The sequence below is a fragment of the Vombatus ursinus genome, unplaced genomic scaffold (genome assembly GCF_900497805.2).
Source record: "Vombatus ursinus unplaced genomic scaffold, bare-nosed wombat genome assembly UNPS02004088.1, whole genome shotgun sequence".
NCBI classification, from domain to species: Eukaryota; Metazoa; Chordata; class Mammalia; order Diprotodontia; family Vombatidae; genus Vombatus; species Vombatus ursinus.
In genome coordinates, this window is record NW_020943866.1 from 702,844 (window position 1) to 725,944 (window position 23,101).

At 38.1% G+C, this 23,101-nt stretch overlaps 1 pseudogene; it reads left to right on the forward strand.

Moving 5' to 3' along the window:
- Window positions 1–10,131: 10,131 nt before the first annotated feature.
- LOC114053421 lies at window positions 10,132–20,496 on the forward strand (annotated as a pseudogene).
- The last annotated feature ends 2,605 nt before the right edge of the window (window positions 20,497–23,101 follow it).

A 23,101-nucleotide genomic window follows, 5' to 3' on the forward strand; every position in this document is an offset into this window, starting at 1 on the left:
TAGAGGTAGTATCCACTGTGGATCCTTTAATCGTATCAATGTCTAACTTTTCTTTAAGAGAGAGTAAGATCTCTCTTAATGCAAAAGTGGGGGACTAGGGATGCAGAATATTTATGATTACATTATGGGTTAGTTTTGCTTATATTTTTCCTCTGTTAAAAGTGAGAGTTTTTTTGGGTAGGGGAAGAGCAGAAAATGATTGATGGAAAAATTTAGCTTCTGTATTTCTCTATTCCTATTGCTACCTAATTTTCTTTCATAATGTACATATTATATATATATATATATATGTATGTGCATTTCTCGTTACTTTATAACACCTAGTGATTTGTTTCTGTACCCATCTGGTTCTATAAAACCCTTCCTCTTCTCCAAAAAAATTATGACAGACCTGAAAATGAGTTGGCATGAGGACCAGTACCCCACAATTGGAGATATCTTTGGAGACAGACAAATCACCATGGAAATTAGTGATTTAGACCAACTTCCTGGAAAATTCATTCTTCTTTTATGTACATATAAAAGAAGTATTCAACAAAGGTAGGCTGGACACATTGAACTTGACCTTGAAGTTAAAAAAACAAAAAGCAAATTATACCTTCCTCTCCCTATTGGTTGAATGATCCTCCTTTTTACTCTAAAGGTAAGCAACCCAGGGCCCAGTATTAACTACTTGGTTGATGGAGTTTCATTGTGTAAATTTTCCTTTCTATAGCCATTAAATGCCCAACTTCTTTAATCAATTACAGTGACTAGTTGAACGAAACCAGCTAGCATTAATGAGTTATATAATGACAGGTGACTAAGTTCTCCTAAGTTTACATAAGTTCATATATGTTACCTTGTTAATGAGAAACATATTTTTTATTTTATTAATTTATTGCCAATGACCTGAAGGAGTATCTTACTTCAGGATTAGGTGGATTATATTTGTACCACATGCAGCCAATGTCCTACCATATGTCAGATGCTGGGTGGAGGAGAGTAGGGCTACTTAGGTAAGAAAAATCATGGATCATAGGGAATTATAACTTTATACTTTATCTGGGTTCCACTTCTAGTGGGGCCATGTATTTAAAGAAAAGTTACTTTAGAATCAGAAAGGTCCCTATCACAAGCTGTGTGAGCTTTACCAAATTTGTTCCCAGTTCTGGGGGTGTACGGTATGTTCAGGGAAGACTAGTACCTCTAGTGTGAAGGCTGCCAAGCTCTTTCAGGGCTGATTTCCACCCTTGGTGTCCACCTGTACCACCTAACTCTCACCTGTGGCTCCAAGAAGCTGTAGCATGCACAGTGACCACACCCTGGTAAACCATTTTGGCGGATGGGCTAAACCAGGTCAAGGGTAACCAAGGGTTCTCAGATCCGTTGGTGAATTAGGAGGGTGTCTACCCCAAGCACGTGAAGACTTCCCCTGGTGGAATGAGTAGATGAGAACAATTTGTTCCAATGGCCATGAAGATAGCTGAAGCAAGTGCTGTGTGGGTGGCTTAGAGCTTGGTTAGACGTTGAAGATGCCAAGGTCATCCACTGCATCTTGAGCCATCACCAGTCATCTTGATTCTGTCCTGCCACCGGAATGTGATGACCCTGGAGGAGAGAAAGAAGTCGACGACTTTGTGCAATTCTGCCTCACTTAAATCCAGTTTATGCACAAAGCAAAAGACATCACCCATACCATTTTACCTATCTCAAAGTCCTGTGGTGACAGGCAAGTGATAAAGCAGCAGGTATGGATACACTGCAAGCTGTAGGCACAATCCTGCATACAAGTGGCCCAGGCCATAGGGTCATCTCTCACTGGAAACAGCAGTAGGATTTGGCAGCCCCCTGGGTGTCTGAGCAACCTTTTAAGGATCGCACTGCTCACCTCCTGATGTGAGGAAGGAGCTACAAAAAGTGCCCTAAAAATTGTCTGCTTACCCAACTCTGGGCTGATTACCACAGCAGGTGGGGAATCCCACACTGCACTTGAAACGCAAAAAAAGTACAAAAACATCTGCAAAGACGATTCCACTCACCATTGGCACATGGAATGTGCGCATACTTATAGACAACACAAAATCCAATAGACCTGAAACCTGAATAGCTCTTATTACAAGAGAACTCAGCAGGTAACACATCCAAATAGTAGCCTTGAGTGAAACAAGACTGGCAAATAAAGGTCAGCTTACTGAAGTTGGAACTGGATACACATTTTTCTGGAGTGGCCGCAGTGAAAGGGAGCTCCATGAAGGTGGTGTAGGTTTTACAATCAAAACAAATCTAGTCAACAAGCGTGTATGCCTACCAAAAGGAGTGAATGACAGGCTCATGATAACGTGATTGCCACTTATAGGAAAATGTCATGCTACCATCATCAGTGCCTATGCTCCCACTTTGACAAACCCTGATGAGCTCAAAAAAAAATTTATGAAGACCTGGAGAACCTCATCATCAATTTTATCATCAATGTGCCAAAAGAGGATGAGCTTATAATTATGGATGACTTCAATGCTAGAGTAGGCTCAAACTACCAGACTTGGCAGAGAGTTCTAGGTATGGAGTTGGAAACAGCAACAGCAATGGTCACTTCCTACTGAAGCCTTGTGCATTTCATGACCTTCTCACTATTTTCCATTTACCTAAACGTGATAAAACTTCGTGGATGCACCTTGCAGCAAGCATTGGCATTTAATAGACTATGTGATCATAAGGAGAAGAGACAAAGAGGATGAGAGTGATGAAGTCAATGTGTGGTGCAGAGTACTGGACTGATCATAGACTTATCTTCTCCAGGCTTTATATTCACATTTAACAAAAGTGGCATCCCCAAGGCAAAATGGCCACTGGAAGAATTAATGTCAACAGATTACAACTCTTCTCTGAGCGGGAACAGTTTGTTGTTAACAGAAGGAAAATTTAGCCAACACACAATTGGCAACAGGGGAGCACAAAAGGAGTGGGCATCTTTCAGAAATTTGGTTGTATAGCACTGCCATTTTCTCATCTGGGTCAAAACACTTGTAAACATCAAGACTGGCTTGATGAAAATGGTAACATCTCAATCTAACTTTTGATATTTATTTTAAAAACTTCCTTTAAAGAAAATACCATGCATTTTCTTGTATTTATTTCTCTGAAGTTTTGCTCTTGTGAATGAACAACATTAATACTTTATCCAAGGACCAGTTGTACTGTAGGCTAAACTTGCACTATGCTGCCTCTACTTCTATTTAATCTTAACCTGCATCATATTTCCTGTGATAAAATGAAAAGTCTAATAGGGCATTTGGATGTTGACAATTTAGTCTAAATTCCTTTTTATGCTGAAGGATTTCATTTGGCTCCATTCCACCTCTATTCACAGTGACTGAGTTGTCACATAATAAAATTAAATTAAAAATATGGTTTGAAATGGGTCAGAATGTAATACTAGGATTTGGTTATGAAATAGATACAAGACTGCTCTGCTTAAATTGTTTTCTGACCTCAACTTTTTCTTATTCTGCAGTATTCTTTCTGGCCAGCAGATATCAATGAAAGCGTGTCCTATTTTCCAAAATGGCACTGAAGTGGTCAACAAGTATTTATTAATCACCTACTATATTAGAGGCCCTAGGCTAGGTGCTGGGGATACAAACAATAATTAAACAGCCCCTTCCTTCTAGGAGTTTAAATTCTCTTGGTGGAGACAACATGAATATATATTATGTATAAAATATAAAGAAAATGAAAGTTGTTTGAGGGGGAAGGTAGAAGTTCTCCAACATTTACTGGGGGCACTCAGGAAAGGACTCAAGTATGAAGAGGTGGCAGGTTAGCTGAGCTTTGAAGAAAATTAGGAATTTTAAGAGGCAGAGGTAAAGATATATTGCATTCTAGGCAATAGTAATGGCATTTGTGAAGTCTTATAGGAGGGAAATGAAACATCCTATATGAAAAACAGCAACAAGGCAAATGTGCCTTAGAGTACATGAATCTTATATTAATAGAGGATCTTAGAGTACATGAAATTGAATAATATATAAACAATGATAGCTAGGTAGGTTTGGGCCTGTTTACAAATAGTATTAGATGACACAGTTGGATTTAATCTTAGATGTATTATCAAGCCAATAGATTTTTTTTCAGTGTGATAGTGAAATAATCAGTACCATGCAGGAAGAATATTCCTTTGATGGCTTAGTGGAGGATAGAATGAAGAGAGGAATGACTTGAGGCAGAGAGACCCATTAAGAGACTTTTGAAATAGACAAGGGGACATATAATCCTGCTACAGTGAGAGCTGAAGCAAAAAGTGGAGCAGAGAGGAGGGAAGAGCAGTTGTGGATCTGATTTGGAATAACCTGTATACGTCCAGCTTTTAAAACAAAACAAGAAACCCACCAGCTAAGCTGTAAGTGGAGAGACAAGGATGTTTGTCTCAGATATTGTTCATGTAGTTATTACAAAACTTGGCAACTGATTGGATATGGGAACTGAGGCTCAGTGAGGACCATGGGATAGATACTAAATGATATATAGTTTATAGATATAGAAAAATATTTTCTGGCACAAACCTTTCAGGATGTTGCAATATCCTTTTAAGATACTAGCTATCACCAAAAGACTGTTATTTGCCTCAATGACAATGAAATGGCCAAGTACAGATAGATAGATAGATAGATAGATGGATAGATAGACAGATACACACACATACATACAAGCCAGTTGTTAAAATTTCAGTCTGAACATTTATACCTTAGAATTTGGCAAATGCTGCAAATCAGGGCTTGATTTGTTGTTTTGTTGATTAGACTTGTCAAAGAGATGAAAAAGATGTTAAAATATAAATTGAACTTAAAAGTATATTGTGCGTATATTTTTCAGAAAGCTGTTTTTTTAAAAAATCACTACAACACTGAGAGAGAGAGAGAGAGAGAGAGAGAGAGAGAGAGAGAGAGAGAAGAGGAGGTTTATTGAATGCTTAAGATTTGTCAGGAACTATACTTAGTAGCAAATTTAAAAATACACGCAAAAAAACCCAATCCCTACCCTAAATGAGCTTCCATTCTAGTGAGGGAAGAGAACTTGAAAAACTGAAGAGAGGGAATAGTTTAGAGCTCAACACTAGGAAGTCAGGTGGAAGCTTGGTTCCAAGAAAGAAGAGGTGTAAGCTCTCTTATTAGTGTATGTCTTTTAGGTGGTACTTCAGGGTGGCTGGAAGGGTGATGCTGTCCCAGACAGTGATAGGAAGGTTCAAAAGAGGGAAGAGTCTTAGGGGAATGGTAATGAGTTCTCTTGTGAATATTGTAAAAATATTGAATTTGAAAGATCTATTTCAAACTAACAGGAGGCAATTTCTTCCTTCAGCCTCTTCTTTTCCTTTTGTAAGGAAGTGGAGGGGTGGTTCCCACCATATAGCATTCCTGTGTTGAGGAAAGATTGTGATACCCTTCTAAACATGGTCTGAAAGGCAGATCCAGTTCTACTCAGAACAAATACCTCAAGGGAGATTGGTTTTGTCCAGGTTCGATTATTTCTTTTTTTCTTTTTTTTTTTAACACACATAATTAATTAATTTATTTTTAGTTTTCAACAATCACTTCCACAAGATTTTGAGTTTTAAATTTTCTCCCCCTCCCTCCCCAAGACAGCATACAATCTGATATAGGCTCTACATATGCATTCCTATTAAACATATTTTCACATTACTCATTTTGCTAAGAAGAATTAGAACCAATAGGAGGAACCACAAGAAAGAAGAAACAAGACAAAACAGAAGAAAAAAAGAGGAAATAGTATGCTTCAATCTACATTCCAACTCCACAGTTTTTTTCCTCTGGATGTGGATAATATTTTCCATCATGAGACTTTTGGAGATATCTTAGATCCTTATTTTGCTGAGAAGAGCTATGTCTATCAAAGTTAGTCATTGCACAACATGGCTGTTACTGTGTACAACATTCTCCTGGTTTTGCTCACTTAACTCAGCATTAACCCATACAAATCTTTCCAGGTTTTTCTGCAGTCTGCTTGCTCATCATTTCTTTTTTTTTTGTTTGTTTGTTCGTTTGTTTTTTTTCTTTGTTTGTTTGGCTAGGCAATGGGGTTAAGTGACTTGCCCAGGGTCATACAGCTAGTAAGGGTCAAGTGTCTGAGGCTAGATTTGAACTCAGGTCCTCCTGACTCCAGGGCTGGTGCTCTATCCACTTGTGCCATCTAACTATCCCATCATCATTTCTTATAACACAATAGTATTCCATTACATGCATGTACCACAACTTGTTCAGCAATTCCCCAATTGAGGGGCATTCCCTCAATTTCTCATTCTTTGCCACCACAAAAAGAGCTGCTACAAATATTTTTGTACATGTGGATCCTTTTCCCATTTTTATGATCTCTTTGGGATATAACCCTAGAAGTAGTATTGCTGAGTCAAAGGGTTTCACATTTTTATACCCTTTGGGCATAGTTCCAAACTGTTCTCCAAAATGGTTGGATCAGTTCACAACTCCACCAACAATGCATTAATGTTCCAATGTTCCCACATCTTCTCCAACATTTATCATTTTTCTGTTTTGTCATGTTAGCTAATCTGATAGGTGTGATGTGGTACCTCAGAGTTGTTTTGATTTGCATTTCTCTAATCAGTAGTGATTTAGAGCATTTTTTCATATGACTATAGATTGCTTTAATTTCTTCCTCTGAAAACTGCCTCTTCATATCCTTTGACCATTTATCATTTGGGGAATGACTTGTATTCTTATAAATTTGACTTAGTTCTTTATATATTTTAGAAATGAGACCCTTATTAGAGACACTGGTTATAAAAATTCTTTCCCAATTTTCTACCTTCCTTCTAATCTTGGTTGCATTGGCTTTGTGCAAAAATTTTTCAATTTAATGTAATCAAAATTATCCATTTTGCATTTCATAACGTTCTCTATCTCTTGTTTGGTCATAAATTCTTCTGTTCTCTATAGATCTGGCAGGTAAACTATTCCTGCTCTCCCAGTTTGCTTATAGTATTAGCCATTATATCTAAATTGTGTACCCATTTTAACTTTATTTTGGTATATTTTGTAAGATTTTGGTCTATGCCTGGTTTCTGCCTTACTCTTTTCCAGTTATGAAGGACTTATTTCAAATAGGTCTATCTACATGTAAGTAGGAGGAGGAGGAAGATGGTGGTAGAGGAGGAAGATGGTAGTGGTAGTGGTGGAGGAGGAGGAGTGGTTCTCTCTCAATAGCTCACCATCCTCCAAAAGTATGCTCTCTTCATGATTACCAGTTGATATCATTTAGCCCACCGGACAGTTAACTTTAAAGAGTGCATATTTACTGCTATGGTAGAGTAGGTACAAAATGCTGCCCTTCCCCTCTCTATCCCCCCCCCAAAAAATCCATGACACTCTCCCTCTGTCTAGTCTTTGGAAGTCCTCTACCTTTCCATCTTTCCAAGTGATTTTTGTCAGATGTTGAGTTCTTGTTCCCAAAGTTTGGATCATAGGGTTTATTGAACATTAGATTACCGTGGTCATTTACTATTGTATATTGTGCAGTTAATCTATTCCACTAATTCACCACTCTGTTTCTTAGCCAGTACCAGGTTGTTTTGATGATTACCACTTTGTTATATAGTTTGAAAACTGGTAGTGCTAAGCTTCCTTCTTTCACATTTTTTTTATTAACTTGCTTGATATTCTTGGCCTTTTATTTTTCCAGATAAATTTTATTATTATTTTTCTAGCTATATAAATAATTATTTAGTAGTTTGGTATGACACTGAATAAGTAAATTAATTTAGATAGCATATTTCTACAGTTGTTTATATCTGTATTTGTGTGAAAAATGTTTTGCAATTTGTTCATATAGTTCATGAGTTTGTCTTGGAAGGTAAATGCCCAAATACTATCTGCAGGTATTTTAAATGTAATTTAGCATTCTATCTCTTCCTGCTGGTTTTTGTTGTTAATATATAGAAATGCTGATGATTTATGTGGGCTTGACCTTTGCTAAGGTTGTTAATTATTTTGAATATTTTTTTTATTTGATTCCATCATCTCCAGATAGCAATAGTTTTGTTTCCTTGTTGCCTGTTCTTGCCTCTTCAATATCTTTATCTTGTTTTATTGCTGTAAAGATATAAAAAATACTGGTTTCCTCTTTGGACCAGTTCAAATGAGAGTGAGGTTCAAATGCTGTCTCCTACACCCCTCATTTTCCCTTCCATTGTAAAAGCTCTTTCTTGTGAGCTTTTTTGTATAATCCTCCCTTCTTTTTTGCCCTTCCCTTTTCTCCCAGTGCATCCCTCTCTCTCACCACTTCATTTTTTGAGATTATCTGAATATAATCAATTTGTACCAATGCCCTCTGTCTTTGAAAACTCCTTCTAACCGCCCTAGTAATGATAAGGTTCTTAGGAATTACATCTTCCCATATAGGATCATCTTTCCATATAGGAATGTAAACAATGTAATCTTACTGAGTCTCTTATGCTTTTTCTTTCATATTTACCTTTTTATGCTTCTCTTGAGTTTTGTGTTTGAATGTCAGATTTTCTATTCTGCTCTGGTCTTTTCATCAGGAATGCTTGAAAATCCTCTATTTCATTAAATGTCTATTTTTCCCCCTGAAGGATTATATCATTTTCGCTGGGTGTAGGTGATTCTTGGTTGTCATCTTAGCTCTTTTGCCTTCCAGAATATCACATTCCCAGCTACATAGTTTTTTATTGTTGTCGTTCAGTCATGTCAGACTCTTTATGAACCAACAGACCATACCATCCATGGGGATTTATTTTTCCCCCACTTAATAGTATTTTATTTTTTCCAATTACATGAAAAGATACTTTTCAACATTCACTTTTATAAGATTTTGAGTTCCAAATTCTTTTCTCCCTCCCTCCCCTCCCCCCTTCACAAGATGGCATACAATCTGATATAGGCTTTACACATACAAGCATATTAAATGTATTTCCACATTAGTCATGTTGGGAAGGAAGAATCATAACTAAAGGGAAATACCATGAAAAAGAAAAAGAATGAGAAAATAGTATGCTTTGATCTGCATTCAGACTCCATAATTCTTTCTCTGGATGGGGATAGCATTTTCCATCATAAATCTTTTGGAATTGTCTTAGATCATTGTTTTGCTGAGAAGAGCTAAGTCTATCAAAGTTGGTAATCACACAGTGTTGCTGTTACTGTGTACAGTGCTCTCTTGGTTCTGCTCACTTCACTCACCATCAGTTCCTGTTAAGTCTCATGGATATTTCTTAGTAAAGAAATTGGAGTGGTTTTCCATTTCCTTCTACATATGAGGAAACTGAGGCAAACAGAGGTTAAATGACTTGCCCAGGATTACACAGCTAATAAGCATCTGAAGCTGGATTTGAACTCAAATGTGTCTTCCAGACTCCAGGCCCAAAACTCTATCCACTGATCCATCTAGCTGCCTATTTATTGTGGTCACTATTAATCTTGTATGATGCTGACTGTGGGTCTGTGCTATTTGAATGGTTTCATTTTGCCTTCTTTTGGTATTTTCTCTTTGACTTGGAAGCTGTGGAATTTCACTATAATATCCTTGGGAATTTTCATTTTGGGTTCTCTTTCAGGAGATGAATGGTGGATTCTTTCAGTTTCTATTTTATCTTCTGGTTCTAATATATCAGGGCATTTTTCCTTGATAATTTCTTGAAATATGATATCTATGCTCTTTTTTTGATCATGGTTTTAAGATAGTCCAATAATTCTTTTTTTTTTCAGCCAAAGACAAGGTTTATTAGAACATCTGTATTATTGGATAGACTCTTAAAGAGTCTAAACATTAGTGAGCTGTCAGCTAGATTATAAGAATCTGAGCCTTTGACTAGATTTTAAGAATCTAAGCATCTTAATGGAGACAAGATGGACCTTATATACAGAAAGACTGTTGGAGGGATCTAGGAGTGGCCAAGTAGTCTATGTGGTAATAGAACTCCAGAAACCTGGACCACAAGGCCAAGGGAGAATGCAGCCTAGGTAGGATTAAGAGTGTGAAGTGGCCTGGGGCCATAGGGATGTAAGACAATGGAAGGCCAAACTAGGTTAAGGGTAACTGAGAACTGGGAGATTGGGTATAGCCACAATGAAAGGCCAGTTGATGGGATTATAGCCTCAGGGGAAAACCAGAGATTTGGCCATGTGGGAAAGTCCAGGGTTTTTTCTTTTTGAGGTCTAGATCCCATCCTCATCATTCTCCCCTCAAACAAATAGGACCCAAATTTTTTGGTGTAAGAGGTGAAGGTCTTGGCTTCTGAAGCTGCTTCCTGCTGGCAAGGGGTGTAGAGTTGTCCCTGCCTCAAGGGGGTCCCAAAGAGGAAGTTGACTGGAACCGAGCACAGGCTGCATCCAGGGAAATGATGGGGATTTTGGATTATGACCCATCAGACAACTCAGAATAAAATCCTATGAGCTTTTTTACCTCAAACAGCAAGTTTCACTAATCACAGCTTAGGAAAAACTTTTCCAGGATTTATATCTCAAACTTAAATTTGTCCTGGTGTAAAAAACCAATCATTAGAGATTTCCATATACTTGCAAATTCTCAGCAAGCCATACATAACCCAAACAAGCTTTTTGGCTAGTTTACAAATTAAAACAATAACCAACAATAGCCAAATTATTTTAGTAGTAACCAAATTATGAAAAGTTGCTTGGCATAACTAATACAAAAAGTTCAACAATTTGAAACTTGAAACAAACCCATTACCAATCAGGTGACTTCAGTTTTGTTAAATGCACTTCCAAATTACCTTACACAGAGAATCAACATCTCCTATTCTGTTATCTGCTTCCAGTTTATGGGTGAGTTTATCCCATCCCATTCACATTCATAGTTATGATTACTATGTACTTCCCTCCAACCTGTTTTCTTCTGTTTATCCTTCTCTCTCTCCTTTTACCCTGTCTCATCTCAAGTCTGTGAGTTTGTACTACCCTCTTTGAACCAATTTTGATGAGAATGAGGTTCAAGTATTGCCTACCACCAACAAGCAAATACTTCTGAGGAGGGACAGGGTCAAAAGAAAGAATAGAATAAATGGGGGGTCAGGATAGGATTAAGGGAAATAGAGTTAGTTTTTCACAGCATGTCTACTATGGAAGTGTTTTGCATAACTGCACATATATAACCTATATTTAGTTGCTTGCCTTATCAATGAGGGTGGGTGGGAAGGGAGGAAGGGAGAAAATTTGGAACCCAAAGTTTTAAAAACACATGTTTAAAAAAAATGTTTTCACATGCAACTGGGAAATAAGAAATACAAGAAATGGGGTACAGAAATCCATCCTGCCCTACAGGAAAATAGAAGGGGAAGGGGATAAGAGAAGAGAGGGAGAGATAGAAGGGAAGGCAGACTAGGGAAGGGGTATTTAGAATGCATGACATCTTGGGGCGGGGGGAGGGGCAAGATGGGGTGAAAATTTGGAACTCAAAATCTTATGAAAGTAAATGTTGAAAACAAAAAAAAAATTAGCATTAAAAAAAAAGAACTCTCCTCTGTCTGATATCCCTGCTTCTTAGTGCACTTTCAGCTCTCACATTCTCTTCTCCATGGCAACCCCCAGTCCAGCCATTTTCTGTTTTAAAGTCTCTAATTGTCTTGGCATTCAGTGTCCTAAGGTCTTCTTCTTTTAATAGTATGGGCTTTGATTTATTTTTGTCATTTTGTTTAAACCTACTTCATGTGTCTATCAGCAATACAGTGATTAAAAACTAAAAAAGTTAGTCCACTTCAAATCATTTCAAATCTGCAATAATTTCTTAAATATGAATTCATTCTGTTTTTTTCCAAAAATCATAATATCAATACTAAACTTAACTTAATCACCTCTTCCTAGGGAATTAGTTTTATTTGGTCTTATTTTTTTCAGATAAATGTCAGGTATTCCCCTTTGATCTTTCTCCTGGGCTTCACAGTTAGATCCTGAGTATTAATTCATTCCCAATGTGTTGACTTCAATTATTATTGAAATAAAAGTTGCTTATCATATTATAAGTACATTTCATAGCTTATTTTTCTTAAATTATCATGTCTATCTTTACCATAAGCCACTGAATACAGAAAAAAAGCCAATAAATTGACATGCAATTGCTTTTTATCTATTGTAGAAATGGGGGCAGCTCTTGTGAGCTCCCAAGATAGGCAGCTGGGTGGTGCATGGCTTAGAGGTCTGGAAAGGTATTCAGAAATGTCTGAATTCAGAACCAGCCTCAGACATTAAATAGATTTGTGACCCTCAGATATTAATTGAAGCTTTCTTTGCCTCAGTTTCCTCATGTATAAAAATGGTATGATAGGAGCACCTAGCTGGCAAGGGTGTTTTAAAGTTCAAATCAGATTATATGTCAAGGTTTTGGACAATCTAAGGCTTAATATAAATGTGTGTGTGTGTGTGTGTGTGTGTGTGTGTGTGTGTATGTGTATGCATGCATGCATGTATTCTAAGGGTCCTTCCACCTCTGACATTCTGGGGTTTAACAACACTCCTAGTTCTCCCCTTCCCTATAGTAAGGGCTCTCTTACGTCTGATATTCCTGCTTACCAATGCCTTTCCAGATCCACCATTCTGTATTGCAGCTCCCACCACCTACAATCTATCTTTGGAGATCTCTAAAATCTGGTCATTCTTTGCTCTAAGGGACCACCCCAAGTAATAGTTTCAGTCTTGGTTTCTTTTTGTCCTTTTATTTAAATACTCTGCATATCTGTTACCAATATAGTGGTTTAAAAGCAAAAAGTTGGTCCCTTTAAACCTTGGGAAAGTTACAATAATATTTCGAAAAATAAATTCACTCCATTTATTGCAAAAAAATGAAGATATTAATACAGGACTTATTTGATGAAGTTGCTCTATGGAATTATTTTGTTCATCCTCATTTTTATTAATGTATTTATTTTTAGTTTGCAACATTCACTTTCACAAGATTTTGAGTTCCAAATTTTCTCCTGTCCCTCTCCCCATCCTAAGATGACATGCATTCTGAATACCCCTTCCCCTAATCTGCCCTCCCTTCCATCTCTCCCCCTTCTCTAATCCCCTTCCCTTTCTATTTTCCTGTAGGGCAGGATAGATTTCTATACCCCATTGACTTGTATCTCATTTCCCAGTTGTGTGTGAAAACAGTTTTTAACATTTGTTTTTAAAGCTTTGGGTTCCAAATTTTCTCCCTTCCTCCCTTCCCACCCACCCTCATTGAGAAGGCAAGTAGTTGGAAACTGGTTATACATGTGTAGTCATGCAAAACACTTCCATAGTAGTCATGTTGTGAAAAACTAACTATATTTCCCTTCATCCTATCCCTCCCCGTTTATTTGATTTTCTGTTTTGACCCTGTCCCTCCTCAGAAGTGTTTGCTTCCCTAATCTGCCCTCCCCTCTATCATCCCCCCCTTATCCCCTTCCCCCCCTATTTTCCCGTAGGGTAAGATAACTTTCCATACCCAATTGAGTGTATATGTTATTCCTTCCTTAAGCCAAATCTGATGAGAATAAGATTCACTCATTCCTTCTCACCTTTCCCTATTTCCCCTCCACTATAAAAACCTTTTCTTGTTTGTTTTATGTGAGATAATTTACCCCATTCCACCTCTCCCTTTCTCCTTCTCTCAGTATAATCCTTTCTCACTCCTTAATTTCATTTTACGTATATCACCCCTTCATCTTCAACTCACCCTGTGCCCTCTATCTATTTATCTGTCTATCTATATCGATATCTATCCATCTATCTATCTATATAATATACATATAATTTTTTCCCTGCAACTACCCTGATACTGACAAAGGTCTCATGAGGTACAAATATCATCTTTCCATGCAGGAATGTAAACAGTTTAACCTTAATAAGTCCCTTATAATTTCTCCTTCCTGTTTACCTCTTCATGCTTCTTTCGTTTTAAAATTAATTTATTTTGAATTATCAACAATCACTTCCATAAGCTTTTGAGTTTTAAATTTTTCTCCCACTTCTTCCCCACCACCCTTCCTAAGATGGCATGCAATCTGATACAGGCTATACATATATATTCCTATTAAACATATTTTCACATTAGTGATGTTGTAAGTAAGAATTAGAACCAATAAGAGGAACCACCAGAAAGAGGAAACAAAACACAACAGAAGAAAAAATAATAGCAAATAGTATGCTTCGATCTGCATTCAAACTCCATAGTTCTTTATTTGGATATGGATAGCATTTTTCAACATGAGGCCTTTGGAGATGTCTTAGATCCTTGTATTGCTGAGAAGGGTCAAGTCTATCATTGTTAGTCATTGCATAATATGGCTGTTACTGTGTACAATGTTTTCTTGGTTCTGCTCATTTCACTCAGCATCAGACCATACAAGTCTTTCCAGGTTTTTCTGAAGTTAGCCTGTTTATTATTTCTTATAGAACAATAGTATTCCATTACATTCATATACCACAACTTGTTCAGCCATTTCCCAGTTAATGGGCATCCTCTCAATTTCCAATTCTTTGCCACCACAAAAAGAGCTGCTATAAATATTTTTGTACATGTGGCTCCTTTTCCCATTTGTATGATCTCTTTGGGATATAGCCCTAGAAGTGCTATTGCTGGGTCAAAGGGTATGCACATTTTTATAGCCCTTTGGGCATAGCTCCAAATTGCTCTCCAAAATGGTTGGATCATTTTGCAACTCCACCAACAATGCATTAGTGTTCCAATTTTCCCACATCTTCTCCAACATTTATCATTTTCCTGTTTTGTCATGTTGGCCAATCTGATAGGTGTGATGTGGTACCTCAGAGCTGTTTTGATTTTTGTTTCTCTATTCAATGGTGATTTAGAGCATTTTTTCATATGATTATAGATGGCTTTAATTTCTTCATCTGAGAACTGCCTCTTCATATCCTTTGACCATCTATCAACTGGGGAATGGCTTGTATTCTTATAGATTTGACTTAATTCTCTATATATTTTAGAAATGAGGCCCTTATCAGAGAGACTGATTGTAAAAATTCTTTCCCAGTTTTCTACCTTCCTTCTAATCTTGGTTGCATTGGCTTTGTTTGTACACAAACTTTTCAATTTAATGTAATCAAAGTTATTCATTTTGCTTTTCATAATGTTCTCTATCTCCTGTTTGGTCATGAATTCTTCTGTTCTCCATAAGTTTGATAGGTAAACTATTCCTTGTTCTCCCAGTTTGCTTATAGTATCAGCCTTTATATCTAAATCATGAACCCATTTTAACTGTATTTTGGTATTCATGCTTCTCTTGAGTCTTGTATTTGAACGTTGAATTTTCTATTCAGCTCTGATCTTTTTATGAAGAATGCTTGAAAGTCTTCTATTTCACTGAATGTCCAATTTTTCCCCTGAAGGATTATACTCAGTTTTCTTGGGTAGGTGATTTTGGTTTTAGTCTTATCTCTTTTGACCTCTGGAATATTATATTCCAAGACCTCTGGTCCCTTGATCTAGAAGCTGCTAAATCTTGTGTTATCCTGATTGTGTTTCCACAATACTTGAATTGTTTCTTTCTGGCTGCTTGCAATATTTTCTCCTTCACCTGGGAACTCTGGAATTTGGCTACAATATTCCTAGGAGTTTTTCTTTGGGGATCTCTTTTAGGGGTGATTGGTGGATTCTTTCCATTTCCATTTTATCCTCTTGTTCTAGAATATCCGGGTAGTTTTCCTTGATAATTTCTTGAAAGATGATGTCTAGGCTCTTTTTTTTTGATCATGGCTTTCAGATAGTCCAATAATTTTTAAATTATCTTTCCTGGATCTATTTTCCAGGTCAGTTGTTTTTCCAATGCAATATTTCACATTGTCTTCTATTTTTTCATTCTTTTGGTTTTGTTTTACAATGTCTTGATTTCTCATAAAGTCACTAGCTTCCATTTGCTCCATTCTAATTTTTAAGGAAGTATTTTCTTCAGTGAGCTTTTGGAGTTCCTTTTCCATTGGGCCACTTCTGCTTTTTAAGGCATTCTTCTCCTCGTTGGCTTTTTGGACCTCTTTTGCCATTTGGGTTAGGCTATTTTTAAGGTGTTATTTTCTTCAGTATTTATTTGAGTCTCCTTTAGCAAGCTGTTGACTCATTTTTCATGGTTTGTTTTTTTTTGGTTTTTTTTTTTTTTTGCATCACTCTCATTTCTCTTCCCAGTTTTTCATCTACTTTTCTTACTTGCTTCTGAAAATCCTTTTTGAGCTCTTCCATGGCCTGGGACTAAATCATATTTTTCTTGGAGGCTTTGGATGCAGGAGCTTTACTTTGTTTTCTTCTTCTGGTTGTATGTTTTGAACTTCTTTGTCACCAAAATAAGATTCTATAGTCTGGGATTTTTCCCTGTCTTTGCTCGTGATCCCAGCTAATTATTTGACTTTTAAACTCTTTGTTAAGGTAGGAGTCTGCTTCCAGTGTGGAGAATGTACTGTCCCAAGGTTTGGGGGTTTTGTGCATCTGCCTTCAGAGATACTTCTAGGGACCTGTAAGTTTTCAGTTCTCCAAGGTGGTATGATAAGGGGCGAGGTGTTTACTCCTTTCCTGGCCTGTTCCCTGGTCTATGAGTGATCACAAGCACCCTTTTCTGCCTTGGAACTGTGAGGAAGATTCCCTCTCCACAGTGCCAGCAACGAGATCCCTGCAATCTCCCTCTGATAAGTCACTTGATTCCCCCTCATTCTGTGGTCTGGAAGCTCTGGAAGCAGTTGCCACCCTGGGGCTGTGCCAGGACTGGGTCTGGGACCAAGCTTGTCTCTCACTGTGGCCACAGACCTTTCCTACTGACCTTCTAAGTTGTCTTTGGCGATTATAGGTTGAGAAGTCTGGAAACCGCCACAGCTACCTGTGAATCAGTCCCCTGAGGCCTGCTCTAGATTCACTGAGGCCTGATCTTTGCCTGTGCTTCCACACTGAACTGTGCTCCTCTCCCAGCCCTGTGCAGTAGACCTTTCCAATCAACCATCCAGGCTGTCTTGGGCTGGAGATTTGTTTCACTCTGTCTTTTTGTGAGTTCTGCTTCTCTAGAATTTGTTTAGAGCCAATTTTTTATAGATATTTGGAGGGGTTTGGGGAAGAGCTCAAGCAAGTCACTGCTTTTACTCCACCATCTTGTCATCTTCATTATTGAAGAACCATTGCAGGTATTTTCTACTCATCTTTTCCATTAAGCTTCATTGTCAAAGACCTGAGTTTTAATTCAGAACATCAAAACAGTGTTCATTTCAATATTCGTAAAACAAAAACGTTTTATCAAATCATGAGTGTATTTTGCCATTTATTTTTTCTTAAATGATCATGCCTTAAATGATCTAGTGTAATCTACTGAGTACAGGAAAAATACATTTAAAAAATGCTTCTTATTGATTTTTGCATGTGACGGGGTGTGTGTGTGTGTGTGTGTGTGTGTACCTATATGTGCACGCACTGAAATAAAGTCTGCTTTTCATGCTCAATTATGTGTAGTTTTTTTTAAATTATAGTATCCCTGCCTTGGGGGTACTTAACAGAAAAAAAATGTGAAAAAAGTCGAATGCCTTGAATGTTTTCTGATTTTGTATGACCCTATGCCAGCACTGAGGACAGAGACATCAGTAGCTCAGGACTCTAAGCCCAGGGCCTATGGTCAGAAAGGGCTACATTTACATCCACCCTCAGACACAGACTAGGGTTGTGACCCTGGGCCATCCCTGGTGCTTCATGACTCTCACTGTCCTCTCCTCTAAAGTGAGGAGTGACATTGGCAGCTAGCTGACTGCTTTCTGATGAGGAGAACCAGAGTTAGTACTGGAGAGAGCTTTTCAAGGTCACTCTGACTTCCCCTGTTGTGAGGGCTCTTCTCTCTCTGATAGCCCGCCAGTGAGATGCCCTCCCAGCTCTGACATTCTCTTCTCTATAGCAATTCCTAACCCAGACATTCTCTGTGTGTTCTCAGGCCTCTACAAGCCCTGACATTCCATGTTTTAAGGCTTTACCCTCTTGTGACATGCAAGGCTTTGGTGTTTTCTGAGTAGATCTATTTTCTTAAAAATTAATTGCTTATATGTCCTAGCATTGCAGTGGTTTACAAAGAAAAATGGAGGTCCTTTTAAATCCTCTCCAATTAATCCTTTAGTGTTTTGAATAAAATAAATACTGGGGCTGGGGCTGCTGCTGGGACTGCTGGGAGTGCTTAGTCAGCAGAGGAGGTGGCATAGCCTGGGTCTGTTGGGGAGGTGGAAGTTGAGGCTGGAGGGCACAGGCAGCATCACTGCCTGGACATCTGGCTCCTGTTTTTTTTCTCCTCTCTGGCTGGAGCACCCAGGCTGTAGAGACAGTGGGGGAAGTCAGTGACCAGTGATCTAAACTCAAGATGAATGGGCAGATTAGCTCCAGGGTCCTTGACAAACTATTGCTTCCTTGGCTCTCCCCAGCAGTGTGGTTGGGTTTGCCTGAGCACCTGGTATAGACACACCTCTTATGCAACAATGAAACAAAGGAGTCTGCCCAACAGCCCAGGGCCTGTAAGCAGTCTAGGAGAAAGGGCAGGAAAGATTGGGCCCCAAGTCATGACTAACTCATTAATACAGTGTAATGCAAAAGCCAGAATGTGAATTCTAATGCAGGTTTACAAAGAAAAATGGAGGCCCTAGGCCTCAGTAACCCCACCTGCATAATGAAAGGCATGGTTAGCAATAATGTGAAAAATGCTGGAGGGAATGTCGTGCACTAATGCATTGTTGATGGAATTGTGAACTAGTCTATACATTCTGGAGAAGAATTAGGAACTGTGGCAATTAAAGAGTTCAAGAGACATAGTTTCTGGGTACTTCAATCATTTTAATAATAAGGCTAGCATATTTATTAATTAAAAGAGATCAGTGGCACTCTCGAATGCCAAAGACCCTTCTTCTCCATTTTTCTTTGTAAACCTGCATTAGAATTCACATCCAGGAATACCACTACTAGATCTGTATGCCAAAGACATCAAAGAAAAGGGAAAAGGACTTTTATGTACAAACATAGTTATACCAGCTCTTTTTGTGGTGGCAATGTATTGGAAATTGAGGGATGCTCATCAGTTGGGGAATGGCTGAACAAGTCATGGTATATGATTGTGATGGAATACTATTGTGCTATAGATGAGCAGGATGCCTTCAGAAAGACCTGTGAAGACTTATATGAACTGATACAAAGTGAAGTGAGCAGAAGCAGGAGAACATTGTACATAGTAACACCAATATTGTAACAATGATCGACTGTGAAAGTTTTAGCTACTCTGATCAATACAATGATTCACAACAATTCCAAAGGACTCATGATGAAAAATTCTATCTATCCAGCATGCACTTGCCTCCCTTTTGCATCCAGGTGTAGCACCACCTTCTCTCTCTCTTAAGGGTTTACACTTGCCACTTCAAAGTTTACCATGATGATGATATTGCTGCTCTTGTTGTTGACAATGGTTCCAGAATGTGCAAAGCTGGCTTTACAGGAGACAATGCCCCTTGGGCTGTCTTCCCTTTCATCGCTGGGCATTCCAGACATCAGGGTGTGATGGTGGGTATGGGCCAGAAAGACAGTAATGTGCGGGATAAGGCCCAAAGAAAGAGAGCTATTCTGAAGTACCCCATTGAACATGGGGTCACCAATGTCACTAATTGGGATGACATGGAGAAGGTCTGGCATCATATTTTCTACAATGAGTTCCATGTGAACCCTGAAGAACACACGGCGTTGCTCACAGAACCCCACCTGAACCATAGAGATAACAGAGAAAAGAAGGCTTGGATTATGTTAGAAGCCTTCAACACCCTAGCCATGTATGTTGCCATACAGGCTGTGCTTTCCCTGTATGCCTCTGGTCATACCTCTGGTATTGTGATAGACTCTGGTGATGGTGTGACCCACATCATGCCCATCTATGAAGTTTATGCCCATCCCCATGCCATTCTCTGCCTGGATCTGGCTGGCCATGATCTGATGGACTATCTTATGAAGATCCTGACTGAGAGAGGGTACAGTTTCACTACCACAGCTGAGAGGGAAGTCATGTGTGACATCAAGTAGAAGCTGTGTTATGTTGCCCTAGACTTTGAGCAGGAAATGGCTACTGCTGCATCTAGCTCCTCTCTGGAAAAGAACTATGAGCTCCCTGATGGTCAGGTTATCATCACTGGCAACAATAGTTTCTGGTGCCCATAAGCTTTCTTCCAACCATCTTTCTTAGTTATGGAGTACTGTGGAATCCATGAAACTACCTTCAACTCAATTATGAAGTGTGATGTCAACATCCGTAAAGGATTTGTATGCCAATACCATATTGTCTTGTGGTACCACTATTTACCCAGGCATTGCTGACAGGAAGGATAAGGCGATTACAGCCCTATACCCCAGCACAATGAAAATCAAGATCATTGCCCTACTTGAGTACAAATACTCTGTCTGGATTGGAAGCTCCATCCTGGCCTTTCTCTTAGCAAGCAGGAGTATGATGAATCTGGGCCTTCCATTGTCCACTGAAAATGCTTCTAAATGGACAGTTTGTGGTTTTTTGGTTGATTTTTTTTTTGTTTCTCAAAGGGTGTGACATGATAACTGCTTCCCCCCCAACCAAAAAAAAAGAGATAAGATTGGCATGGCTTTATTTGTTTTTTTTTATGTTTTGTTTTTGTTTCTGTTTTGGCATTTGACTCAGGATTTAAAAACTAGAATGGTGAAAGTGATGAGCAGTCTAAGTATGTTGGAGGCAAACATCTCCAAAGTTCTACAGTGTCTTCAGGCATCTGATTGTACTTTTTTTAAAAATACTCATTCCAAATATTGTATGATGCATTGTTACGGAGAGTTTCTTGCCTCTATGAAGGCTGTCCTGCTCTACCCAAAGAAGCTACTTAACATAAATCCAAATTGGGAATGGGGGGTGAGGTGAAGGGGGAGGTACCAATATTACTTTTACATTTAAATAATGTAATTCTTTTTTTTTTTTTTGGCTAGGCAATGGGGTTAAGTGACTTGCCCAGGGTCACACAGCTAGTAAGTGTCAAATGTCTGAGTCTGGATTTGAACTCAGGTTCTCCTGATTCCAGGGCTAATGCTCTATCCACTGTACCACTTCACTGCCCCAATTATGTAATTCTTAAAAAAAAAATTGTATCTTCTGCCTTAATACGTGTTACTTTTTTTTTAAATTCAGAGTCATAATGAATGGCCCCTTAAATACCCTTCCTGTCCCCAACATAGATGTCAATGAAGACTTTACAGTCTCCTGATGAGTTTTATGAGACTGGTGCCAGTACTTGGGAGAAGGGAAGAGTTTAAGACCAGTTCAAATAAAAATGAATATATTAAAAAAAAGAAAAATTCTATCCACATTCAGAGAAAAAATGAACTCTAAGGGTAGATTGAATCATATTTTTCACTTTATTTTTCTTGATTTTTTTTTGCAACATGCCTCATATGCATCACTTCACATATATAACTGGTATTATATTGCTTGCCTTCTCAGTGATTGGGAGAGAGTGTTAGGGTGAATGTCTCACAGTCTCATGAGAGCTCTGTTGAGGGAACTTTCCCATGGGAGTTCTAGCTTCTATCAGTAGAAGCTGAGGGTCACAACATAGTTGTGTGGCAAAAATAAGGAAGTCTCCCAGGACCTCTCCTTTGCTGACATGCAGCTCCCATGGTTGGTTCGGCTCTCCTCTCACTGGGAGATGAGTCCTGACACGAGCTCCAGCAGACCTGATGATTGGCTATCACATGGGGATCACGCTTTGAACATGCATCACTAGGACCATAAAAGACAGCTAACTGCACTCAATAAACAGAGCTTCTGCCACCTTGCTGTCTCCCGCCTCATCCATGCGTCTCGGGGTTACAGAGCATTGAGCTGGTCTTATGCTCATCACTGCAGCGGCCACGTCAAGAGATTCCTTAGGGAGGGAGAAAATTTGGAACTGAAAGTGAAAAGAAAAATCAATTAAAAGTTTTGATTCCTAGCTGCTCTAATTTAGTTATGATATGATCTTTTCTATCTAGGTCATATATTCATTTGGAGTTTATAATGGCATTTGGTGTGAGGCATTGGTCTAAACATAATTTCTGACAGACTAGTGTTCAGTTTTCCCAAAAGATTCTTTATCAAATATTGAGTCATTTCCCCAGTCCCTATGGGCTTTAGGTTTTATCAGTCACTTTGCTACTGTGATTGCTTTCTGCTGTATATTATATATCAGATCTGTTTCACTGACCAACCTCTCAATTGCTTAACTAGTACCAACTCATTTTAATGATTACTGCTTTGTAGTACAGTACTAATAGACGTCTTCCTTGCATATTCTTTTCAGTATTATCCTTGAGATTTTTGACCCTTCATATGAAATTGGTTATTATTTTTCTCACTTGATACATAATTTTTGGTAGTTTGATTGTTATAGCACTGAATAAGGAAATTAATTTAAGTAATACTGCTTTTTTTATTCTATTGGATCAACCTACCCATTAGCAATTCATGTTTCTTCTTATTTCTATAAAGAGGGTTTTATACTTGGATTCATAGAGCTGGTTGCATCTTGGAAGATACATTCCCAAATATTTTCTACTTCCTGGAATTATTTTGAATGCAATTACTCTTTCTAGCTCTTCCTACTGGGTTTTGTTGGTGACATATAGGGATACTGATAACTTAGATGAATTTATTTTATATCTCACAAGCCTGATAAATTTGTTAATTATTTCAATTAATTTTTTGTTTTGATTCTTTAGGATTTTCTGAGTAAATCATCATGTCATCAACAAAAAGTGATTCTTTTCTTTCCTCTTTGCTTATGCTCATTCTCTTTATTTTTCTTTCTTGTCTTATTGTAACAGCTAGTTTTTTCTAGCACTATGTTAAATAGTAATGATGATAATAGGCACCCTTAATTAACACATAATTTTTGGAAAGGTCTCTAACATTTCTCCATTATGTATAATTTTTGTTCTTGGATTTAGATCGATATTGTTGACTATATGAAAGAAAGGTCAATTGATTACTATGCTTTCTAAAGTATTTAATAAAAATGAATGTTTAATTTTGTCCAGAGCATTTTTTGTCATCTATTGACATAGTCATATGGATTGTATTATATGTTAGTAACAT